At 37.5% G+C, this 12,027-nt stretch overlaps 2 protein-coding genes across 3 annotated transcripts in view; both read left to right on the top strand.

Annotated features, from left to right (window-relative positions):
* Positions 1-178, top strand: part of LOC134864042 (myeloid-associated differentiation marker homolog) — a 2,105-nt gene extending 1,927 nt beyond the window's left edge. Inside the window, exon 1 of the mRNA XM_063882783.1 lies at positions 1-178. This exon is cut by the window's left edge and continues 1,927 nt beyond it. The gene's annotated coding sequence lies outside the window, so the exon portion shown is untranslated.
* Positions 179-772: 594 nt separating this feature from the next.
* LOC134864615 (testis-expressed protein 2-like) overlaps positions 773-12,027 on the top strand; it is a 44,109-nt gene continuing 32,854 nt past the window's right edge. For both annotated transcript variants that reach the window (XM_063883742.1, XM_063883741.1), the window contains exons 1-2: positions 773-969; positions 1,941-2,032. The gene's annotated coding sequence lies outside the window, so the exon portion shown is untranslated. The remainder of the gene's footprint in view (positions 970-1,940; positions 2,033-12,027) is intronic.

Below are 12,027 nucleotides of genomic sequence, written 5' to 3'. Positions count from 1 at the left end.
ATACGCCTTAAATCACAGGACTGGGTTTGTGTAAAATATACCAATTTTTATCCTAAAGTACAATATATTGCTTTTGTTTTTCATATAATAACAATGGTTTTATTGGGAGTGTTTTCAATTCACATTGTATTGATCTGCTGATTGACTAAACTCATAGAATAATAAAAAATAAAAAAGATGTTCCTGTGCTAATTTCTGATAAGTGGTTATGTAATGGGCCATGTTATTCACTATTATAGAATTTTAAATGTACATAACAAAGTGTGGGAAATGAACCGGCTTGATACTACTACTACTACTACTACTACGAGAACTACTACTTATATTACAACCAATAAATAAAAACAAAAATAATGGAATTATAAAAATGCCACAATAACAATAGTAAAACATGATATAAAATATAGGCTGACTAAATAATAATAATAATAATAATAATAATAATAATCATAATCATAATCATATATTGTTTAAATACAATACATTGAATGTATGAAATCAAGTACTTGCAATCAATTATGAAGTCCTGTAAATCTCTCAACATTGCCTTAGTGTAGTATTGTCCTGTTTCTTTGCATTGATAAGCACTAGGCACTACTGAAATAATTTATTCACATTTTACTCTGTTTACATTGTGACATCTGCATCATCTGCTCAAGACATTTAAAGAAGCTCTGTCGAGAAATGGATCGTCAACCCTAACTGCCAGCCAGTTATGTTATCCCTCGGTTCGGGCTCGATTACTCAGGTCTGATACACTGCTGCGTTTTTTTCTTTAAGGAACTGAGTGCAGTTAGTCGGTTGTCAACAGGCTGAGCGAGAAAACGAGCCGTAGATACTACATGGTACGTGGAACTGATAATACGAACGTTACTATTCGTTATCGTGTGGAGAAAAACCCTACGACTCCTTTAGGAAGTACAGTTTTTTATCAGTATTTCCGTATTAAAATGAAGTCCCCACGACACGGTAAGCCATCTTTCTCATTTTTAAAAAACATGTTGCGAGTTTAGTGAGGTGACTTCGATTACCAGTGACTTTAAAACTAATTTGTAGTAAGCTAGTTTGTAAGTCCGTCCGTATAGTTTAATTTAAGGTAATAAAAGCTAAACATGTCGTTCAGTTGTCGTTGTTGTGGGCTTTTTATGGTACATGCCTTTCACTAGTCGTTGTTTTCCCATTAAAGCCTGACAAGTTTCCATTTAGAGCACGTTAGCATGCGTATTAGCCGATGCTCCTTCCAACAACACCCACATGTTAAATGCTTGGAATGAGAATGATGGTTTGCCATATGGTCACAATCTATAAATATTGTACAATCATGCCACTTGTGCAGGGGTGTAGTAACTAAGTACATTTACTCAAATACTGGGCTTCAGAGCAATTTGAGAGACTTGTACTTTACTTGAATATTTCTATTGTTTGTACTTCTACTGTACTACAGTTCAGAGGTAAGTATTACAATTTTACTCCTCTACATTTAGATTGTACCTTTTAGTTACTTTGCAGATTTGGATTAATGATGTGAAATATAATCCACAATTAAATAAGACTGTAATCACACCTGGTTAAAATTCACATGCTACACTGCTGTAAATTAAAATGTGTTCCAGCTTGATATGAGCTTGACATTGAGCTTGATATTGATACATCAAAACATACAATAAATATGATTGTGAAATGGGCCAATCTGCATATCGAGTGCTGTTACTTTTGGTACTTGAAGGACTTTACTTGTAATAGAGTATTCCTACACGTTGGTCTTTCTACTTTCACCTAAGTACAGGATCTGAGTACTTCTTCCTCCTCTTCCTATGTTAAGAACCTACTCACCAAGAGAAGCACGAACCCTCCCTTGTTATACTGCCAGTGTTTATGAGTGTGTTGTGCACCTACACCTGTGCTGATTTTGTCTTTTCTCTTGCTGATGTGTTTCTCAGAAGCCCCCTTAGCATCATGGACATGTGAAACTTGACTCTGCAGGAGGCAAATGCAAGCCCCAGGCTGGATTGAATGGCACTGAGGATACAAGGTAAGCACTTTGCCAGTAAATTTGAACTGATTATTGATCCATTTCCTGAGCTACAAATGACCTCGGTGAGGGCAAAGTCTAGATACAAGGGAGACGGAGAACAAACATAGCTAAGGAGAATTAAGATCCGAGCAGAAATGTAAAAGAATCTACTACTTTTAGGGGAACAAAAGGACACTTAAGGGAAATGCAAAGTCTATTCTATATGAAGTGATATTTCTAACCTAAAGTAACACAAAGAGATGTCAACATACTGTGTTTTGGCATGGGAATCACAAGACATCTTGCATTGCGAGATACTAAACTCTGAATTGCTAAGAGCAGGTTTGCCATTTATAGCCTATAGTGATGTTGGTGCTTAAAACATTGGAATATTTACTAGGCCTCTAGAAGCTTTTAGAAATGCCTCAGACATTCAGAGCCTGTACTTAAAGCCCTGAAGTATGCATGGTTAAAGTCAACAGAAGCAAGATGTTCTACAGGTTTCTTGGCACACATTGACCTTAAGGTATATTTAAAATGAAAAGTATCTCGCTATGCAAGATGTTTTTCCTCCAACACTGTAACCGGTTTTCTGTCCCTCATGTTTTTCGGCTCTCAGTTTTTGGCATGTATCTGTAGAGAAAAAAAAAAGCGCGCTTGTTTGATTTCAGTGTCTCTTTGGGGAGTTTCAACATGTCACATTAGTGTCACAGGTGACAAGGCTACAACTGCTGTTAGGAATGCTAATATTGGGCTGATTGTTTTGGACCTAAAAACAGGCTTTGATATCTGGCAGCCGAAGTTATGTAATGAGGTTAATTGGTCACAAAATGTGCCAAAAGGATCTGCACAAAGAAAGTTCTAGGCCGTGGCTCAGCCCTAAAAACCAGACAATGCTTTTTGGATTCTAAAATGTAATTGTGTCTCTGACATAATATTTGAATTATCACATGATCATTTTCAGGTCTATGGTGCATTGCAACACTTTAATTGTGCTGACCCTTGCACTCCCACAGTGTTCTCTTTGTACATTTCTTGTTTTTAGGCTTAGGTTTATGATAGAATGTAATGACTTCAGAAAACAATAGCTGTGTTGTTGAGTCAATATCTCATACTAAATGGTGAATTGACTTTCAAATTTGCATGAAGCAGTTAGATCTTGTCTAATATACAGACAGACTACTGTACAGACTGAGAATTTTTTTCAACACAATCCCTTCATTTATTTTGTCTGAGGCTGAAGCTCACATACAAATCCAACAACATTGTAGTGTTATTTGTGCTGTAATGTATGGGAATATCTTTCTGATAGCGTATTTCAAATGAATACCTGATTCTGTGTCGGATGTAATCAAATACTGACATATTATGATATGCAAGGTCTTTTTTTGCATATGTCATAGGTTGGGTTTTATACTATACATCAAGTATTTAACCCCAACTATATGATTTAGAAAAATGCAGAAACTTGGAATTTAAAGTATTTTGAACATGTATTTATTGATTTTCAGATGTTTGTAGAAATCGACAATGGTACATTATAGCAAAAAGTTAAACATCAACATTAATAATGTAAATCCCCCCCCCCCCCCTCCCTAAGGGAAAATGAACAGAACTAACAAAGGAAGATAGATTAAAATTAATTAAATAATAATAAGGAATTTAAAGTATTTAAAGAATACATGTACCGGTAGTATATTTCAATGTTTGAATTACCACAATTAAAGGGGTCATATCATTCCACTTTTTAGGTTCACAATTGAATTTAGGGTTTGCACTAGAACATGTTTACCATTTTTCTGGTTTTGTCTGACTGAATATACCTCTCTCTTTAAGCCCCCCTCCCAGAAGGCCCAGTTTGCTCTGATTGGCTTGAGAGAGAAAATGATTGCAAATCTAGTTTTCCAGCTCTTGGTGGAGATACTGGTTCCGGAGCGGTGTATTTAAATGAGCCTGCATGACATAGGAAGCTAGTAAAAATATATGTTTTATATTATTCCCATGAGTGAACTCAAAAATGACTATCCTATAAATAAGACAATGATGTGTCCCTTAAACAACGCTCTATGTCTAAGCTGGTTGCTAGTGGTTTATCATTAGCTATTTTAGGAATTCTTGAGACAGTTGAATGACATGAGGAATAATATGACATACTTTGGTCACTGTGATTAGGGTGTCATGATTCAAACTTTCCATTTATAATCGACTGAAATTACATTTCTATTTGGTTTGCTGGAATAAAATGCAGGATTGGTGATTCCACAAGTATTTCTATATTGAAAAACCTCCAAATGTCAAATCGTATCATAGATTTAGATATTTGTACCGTAATGCCCTTTAAAAGTGAATGACTTACAGTGCCACATTAGACAAGGTATTCGGTGGAGGAAATGCAATGCCTATGAATTGAGAGGAAGCAACTACAATTGCCTAACATATTCATCCAAAAAGCAGTAACTTGAATTTGCATAAAAAAGGATTTCAGTTGCAAGGGGTTATTTACTGCATCAGGATTTGGCTACAGACACATCACATGTTGGTGGGATTTGTGTTGATTTATAAAAAATAATAATACTTGTCCTTTATCTGACGTCTGTCAGACATACGGCACTGGTACGCTGTGTATACTTAGCTGTCAAGTTAGACAGGGTAAGAGAGAAAGAGGAAGCTGTCAGTTTGTCAAGAGAAAGGGAAAACCAAATCAGGATTCTAACATGTGAGAGACATATGGAGGTTTTGGGTTTGAGCAGCAGGTGCGTGACCTTTCACCAGTGTTACTTTCCTCAGAAGGAGTGTGTCATATTCATCTTTCGCTCCGAGACAAGGAACATGTGCCGCTTATCAGACTGCGTAGAGCTGGCCTACACCCCTGTTGACTGAACACCTGCTCGTAGCTTTGACTCACATATGGCCTTCCAAGTTCTCACCAGGTCTGAATTAATTTTATAAAACTGATATTTTTTCTTTGCATCAGTTAAAAAATAGAAAAAATAAATTATTGATAATAAAATCAGGTCTGCCACCCGTGCTGCCCTCTTCAGCATGACAATTGGACTTGTACTTACACTTTTTCATGATGCTGATATTAATCTCCTCCATTCACAACATCCCATCACAATCCAATTCAATGGCGTTTTAGCGAGTAAAGTCTATTTCATAGAATGCTTCATAACGCTCAAGAATTGTACCAAACCGCTTCATTGTGATCTGTTTGTCTTTGTTTACGCCTGATCAAGATCAACAAGATAAAAACCTTTTAGAAAAATGTTGCTCTGTTGCCTTCTCTAACATGCTAGCCTAATGTGGCTTTTGGCTGTTGAACATGTCCGTTATCAGGCCCTTGACTTGAGGCTTATTTGGATTAAGAAAAATACAAACAAAGTCTCTTCTAACGACACAGGTCTTTTCATTTTATTTATCAAAGCTTATTGCTGCCTTGCTTCAGGGTTATTCCCTCCCTGCCTATATTCAACATCTTCTCACGCTCCCACAGGCCCTGATTCATCGTCATCTATATATCTTTCCCTAATGTTTATATTTATTTCTTTTATTTGAGACGTTTATACTTTAGAATAGTTTATTTCTTCTTTAATTTCTAATTATGTGTTTCATGCTGCTGCAACACAAACACGTCCCAGTTTGGGATTAATAGTAATTCTTATCTATTCTAGCTCCACATCTGTGTTTACATTGTCAGTTTTCCTTGACTATGACAAAGAACAAATCAAGCTCTCAGAAAGTTTGTCATGCTTTAAAGCAGAGGTGTCAAAACTACGACCCGGGGGCCAACTGCAGCCCGTTGTCCACTTTGAATCGGCCCTCAGCTAATTCTAAAAGCATAATGGAACATGGCCCACACCTGAAACTTGTGTTTTTCCTGTATTGTACTTCCTAAATATATATGTATACATATATAACACAGTAGCATTCATGTATTAATGAACCCACTTTCAAAAAACATTCAGTCACTTAAAGTAGAAAAACCTTTTCTAACACATTTTAGTTCCAATATTGTTTGCATAACCAGCTTGAAATGTATTCTTCATATTTCCAAAATTGTAAAATGCACAAAAAAATCTAAATCCAGAGTTTAAATTGTACCTCTATTTATTTTCCAACAAAGGAGCTGATTGGAGGAGTGTGCATGCTCTTTGGGACCAGATATAGGTCCTTTTTCTTGTCAATTTTGGATTCATACGCCACTGAGCAACTTTCATAGGAATGAAAAGGGGCCCACCTCTCGTGAGATCTATTTCTACATCCATGAGAAAAATAAGATCTGCCATTCATAGTTGAAGATACTTTAAAGCAGGGGTGTCCAAACTTTTTTCAACGAGGGCCACATACTGAAAAATATACGGAGAGCTGGGTCACTTATAGAGGTGAATATTGCCTCATAAGTTAAGTTATAAGTTAGCAAAACAAATCAAATGTAGGTGAATAATGTGCGATACTTTCAAATGGTTTAAGGAAAAAACAAAATCTCATCTGTCTTTAGGGTTTCATTTATTTTGTTGGCAGCTCATTCCTTAAAACAGTAGCCTCAGATTGCTGACAATAAGAGGAAATATGAAGGTTACATTTCAAGCTTGTTATAGAAATAAGTTATTGTTTTTTTTTTATCAATTAAGATTTGTTAGAAAATGTTTTACATTTTAAATGACTGAATTTATTTGAAATATATATATTTTAACATTTGAGCGGTACAATATAAGACAAGCAAAAGTTTAATTTGTGGGCCATATTGCATTATACTTTTAGAATTTGCTGAGGGCCGATTAAAAATTGCCTGCGGGCCGCATTTGGCCCCCGAGCCAGAGTTTGGAGACCCCTGCTTTAAAGCCTTTGGTTATGTAGCTAATTATTGCTTCTCATTGGCTTCTCTTCAGCAAATATCACAGTAGTTACAGACAGGTGCTTCCCCCTCAACAATCCAACCACCGAGATAATGACCATTACTGAGACATCCACAGAATGGGTCAGACTGTCACCCAGCAGGCCTGCTTCAGGTGCTGTCTCCATTGTACGCTGACACTACCAGTCATCTCGCTGCCTTCGTAATAATGACTTGTTACCAAAGGAAAGAGACAGAGGCGAGGTGGGAGGTGGGAAGATAAATATAGCCTTTCTATAAATACTGCCTCAGTTTCTAACTCAAACTCACACAGCTACAGTAAAGGGCTTTTTTGTGAATAAAAAATGGAGTTGTCTAAGCCGTGAATTAATTTGCTCAACCCTGAGAAAATAGGGCAGCCGTCGTTTTTTAAGATTAGGGCCACTCCTTTAAAATGTCTAGCATTCATTCACCATGATCTACAGATTTGACTGGGATACAAGGAAATGGCTCCATTACTCATTAACAATGACATCTTTGGTCATTACAGTTTGGCTGACCAGTGCTTTTTTCAATTCCTTTCACTTTATCCAACACTGATAACATTAATAAATCATTATTGCAATCCACACTCTAAATTTGGTTTCCATTTGGATTATTGCTGGCCAGGAGGGTACTTCTGTTTTTAAATGAGATTATATTGAAGGATACATTTGAGGAATGCTGATGGTAAGAAGCTTTTTTTAAAGAAAAAGTATTAGAATTATATCTTAAAATACAGACTACATGTGTAGCCCTAAGCTCTGTTGTTCTTATCGGTGTGTGATTTCTCTCGTGCTTCAAAGCCTGCTGTGATGAAACCGTATTGGGTTGCAGGAAAATGTAATTACCCCGGAAAAAGGCAGACAGACAGTTACTGGTGTGGTTAATGTGATCAGAAACAGGAGACATCAACAGCCCAAATTCTACAGAAAGAGACGATCACATAAGCTGTGCTGGTTTATGTCATGTTCCATTCTGAATGAGTTTAAATGAATTACTGTAGCATGTTGACATTTGGCATGTAATGTGTGGGGAAACAGAAGAATCTTTGTGGAGACAAAGCTGGAAGTTGGTTCCGTGTTTCCCGGGGTTGAGCCAGATGTGGGCAGATGTTTGCCTCAAAGGCGTTAATGCAAACTGTGGCTCTGCTTACTGCTCCAATCCCATGTTGGCTATAAGCATTAATTTCACTGTGACTTGTTTCTGGATCAATCTTTTTCCTCTCTTATTCCAACAAGATAAAGTGTAGCTGATTGTTTAATAGCATCATTTCTCAGAAAGATAAACCGTAACTGTACTAAATCAGTTGGCCGTGGCTGAGCAAAAAGAGCCCTGGTGTGTCTTGATATTCTCTCTACGAAACATGATTACACGGTTAGCCTCTTGCTCACAATTAAAACATTCTCTTTTTTGTTCCTATCAACATTAGCTTGTTATTAATGGGTGACTTGTTTTAAGGAGTCTACATGTGACCCGCTTTTTATTGAATAGTTACTGAAGGGAGGCTGGTAATTAAAATGGCGATGAAAGAACTCAATGGAATTTAAAGCAAAACCACGAAAAAGCAGCCCATGCTCAGAATCTGCTGTGAAAACTATTTCAAGAACTGCTGAAAAGAATCAACATTTCTTTAGTTTGCAAATCAAAACAGATGTGTCTCCCCTGGTAACTAATATTAAGTAACCGGAGGAGAGGTAAATCTTGATCCGTGTCGCAGTTTTGTCAGCCAAGGGGTTCATTTAAAAATAATAAGGTCTTGTTGACAAGGTTAAGCAGCTAAGTGAGGAGTGCATTATTTAACATGAACAACGCAGTGAACGAACACGGTTTAACATGACTGAGTCTCACCAATTATTAATTGCATAGAAACACACAGCGTCTTTCTGTTTTGTTTTGGTCTGGTTAGTCCTGTAAAGCCCACTGTGCTACTTTACAGTGTTTGTCTCTCTTTCTCCAGCTCTGTTTCTTTACACCGGAGTATTGTTTTTACTCACTTCCTTAAGGCTTTGACCCAGTCTTAAACACAATGCTTCCCGTTGCTTTTTGGATTCTAAAAGGATCTTTGTTTCTCCATATCCTCATTGTCATTTATCACATGATCATTTTTTAGGTGTATGGTGTATTGCTACACTACAGTGGTCCTGACCCTTGCACCCTTACTGTGTTCTCTCTGTAGAATTTGCTGTTTTGTTAAGCCAATATTTCACAGTAAATAGACATTTGACTTTTACATTTGCATTGATTAGATCATGTAACAGACTATTGAGTATTTTCTCCAATACAATTCTATTTTGTCTGAGGCTAAGCCTGACATTAAAGTTCAAAAAGAGTGTATTCTAATTTCTAACTGTAATGTAGGGTGATTTCTTTCCACATTTCTTGTCACATGCTCCCCTCGAACCCGAGTGTTTCCACTGTTGTGATCCACTACAGCTGTGGCATTATTGCAGGCAATAATTGAGCAATCCATCAGAACTGATGGTCATTTGAGAACAAGGGTTAAAGCCTGCCAAACCTTTCACAACCACTATGTCATCAGAATGTTGGAAAAGAGGAAAAACTGCTCCTTCTGTTTGACTTATTTTTGTAACAGCCCACAAACGGCACACTTGCGTTAAACTTTTAGACATACATCTGGTTATTGCTTTTACTGGGTCTCATGGAAGTAATTCTCACATCTGCAACTGTAAAATGTGCTTACGGCTTGTCCACACGGTTCCGTTGACACCTGACGCACCTTCCCATTCACTTTGAATGAGGTCATGTCAAGCATTGCTGAACTGCATTGTGGTTCCGTTGCTTCGCTTTGGCTCCGTTGCTCTCTGTGAAAGTTGAGAAAAGTTCAACTTCTCATGCGTCGACGGAAGCACCAGCCAATCCAATCCCGTGTATGCAAATATGCCAGCACAAGTGCTAGCCAATCAAACCGTGTGTTTGTGTGTCCGGGGCGGGAGATTAATGTGATTGGTTGTTGGTCACGTTAACGCTAAGCGCCAGACACGCCCACCGGCAAGCGTCAACGCAACGGAACCGCGTGTCTGCTGCGTTAATGAGTGAGGCCTGACAAAAAAGGAATACATCTTGTTTGTGTTTACAGGGATGGAAAGGTTACTTTAAAGATGTTATTTATGTATAATGTAATGTGTTCTCTTGAAAACTGTAGAAAAATCAGTAACCTAATCGTAGCATCACAGTATAAAAGTAATGTTGCTTGATAACTTTCTGTTGCTGTCTGATTACACAAATGCACTGCAGATACATGACATATATATTTAATGAACATATGGGTTCACCTACTGAATTGAACAAAAACAAGTGAAGCAAAGAATGTGAAAGCATTCTTTAAATTATGTCTCGATGATAATCTGGTTTCAATTGGGATTGTTTTAATCTGTGTCGTGAGACTCATGAAGTAGCTACTGTGGTGTGTTCCCATGTGCTTCTTAATATAACGTTCTTTATGTTAAAATGAATTGTAACATTGTAATCCCGCCTGTAATCCCAATTCAATCCCTCAATTTTGTTTAACTGTGATCTGATTAAGTATTTTTTTATGTAACTAAGTGGAAGCAGTTGCCTTGTTTTGTATCTTTCTTACGAAGTCGCATGAAATGTAATCCGTTATCGCTGATCCTGATGTTTTGACAGCACCACAATGATTTTCCAAAAGCCAACACATAATCCTATTTTGTCAAAATACATTGTTTCTCTGGTTTCATTGATAAAGTATTTGGCAGAGGAAGGCTGAGAGAGCCATCACTCTCCGCCTGTCTCACCAGTATGTCAGCATTCTTGGGAACAGTTTCGGTTCTGTTGGGCTGCTTTTGTTTATCTGTCTCCAAAACCTGGAAACTGAATGGGACGATGTGAAATTCATTAACCAGTTTACCACTGCCTCTTAGTCACTAAAGCATGCCTGGACACACCTTTATCTCAACTAATGCAGTTTCAGCATTAATATCTTATTAGGGCTGCTAACATTTTAACATAAAGGTTTTATAGTTTAGAACATTTTTATTTCAACTTATTTCACAAGACGATGTACGTGAGCCTTGTGTGTTTATCAAAATACCTTTGTTTTATTTTTATTGCAAATTCTTACTTTACTTTCATATTCATACATACAGTGGTATGCAAAAGTTTGGGCACCCCTCTGAGATTTCATGACAATTTGCTTTTCCTTTATAATAGAAGATCACAGCAACAACATTTGTTTTCCTACAAAGATGTAGACGTTTTAGTGTTTTCCAGACCAAAATTCTTAGGGTAGCATTACATAGTTTTATTATAATAAAATAAAATGCAAAAAATGGGATGTGCAAAAGTTTGGGCACCCTTATAAATAGCATTCATTTCAACACCTGTACGGATTTATAGCTGACAGGTTGCTGCACAAAATTGCTTTGATTAGCTCATTAGACCTTCAATTACAAAGACAGGTGGAACCAATCATGAAAAAGGCTATTTAACATAGGTAATAGCTGGCTGTGCCTGGCCTAGGTTCTTTCTTAGGGAGTGGCAAGATGGGGACCTCAAAACAACTCTCCACTGACCTGAAAGCTAAGATAATCCAACATTATAAATTAGGAGAAGGGTACAAAAAATTATCTGACAGGTTTAAACTGTCTGTCTCCACAGTCAGAAACGTAGTTGTGAAATGGAAGGCCACAGGAACAGTCCGTGTGAAGGAAAGATGTGGTAGGCCGACAAAAATAGGGGAAAGGCACAGGCGAAGGATGGTGAAAATGGTCACAGAGAAGCCACAGACCACCTCCAGAGAACTACAACAACATCTGGCTGCTGATGGTGTAGTTGTTCACCGTTCCACAATCCAGCGTACTTTGCACCAGGAAGAGCTCATTGGAAGGGTGATGTGCAAAAAGCCTTTCCTGAGTGTTAATCACAAGAAGAGTCGCATGAGGTATGCAAAAGCACATCTGGACAAGCCAGAAGCATTTTGGAACAAAATACTGTGGTCAGATGAGACCAAGATTGAGTTATTTGGTCATAACATGAACAGGTATGCATGGCGAAAAAAACACACTGCATTCAATGAAAAGAACTTGTTGCCCACTGTAAAATTTGGTGGAGGATCTATCATGTTATGGGGCTGTGTGGCTAGCACAGGTACTGGAAA

This window comes from Eleginops maclovinus, chromosome 5 (genome assembly GCF_036324505.1).
Source record: "Eleginops maclovinus isolate JMC-PN-2008 ecotype Puerto Natales chromosome 5, JC_Emac_rtc_rv5, whole genome shotgun sequence".
In the NCBI taxonomy this organism is placed as follows: domain Eukaryota; kingdom Metazoa; phylum Chordata; class Actinopteri; order Perciformes; family Eleginopidae; genus Eleginops; species Eleginops maclovinus.
This window is presented reverse-complemented; position numbering and strand designations above follow the sequence as displayed.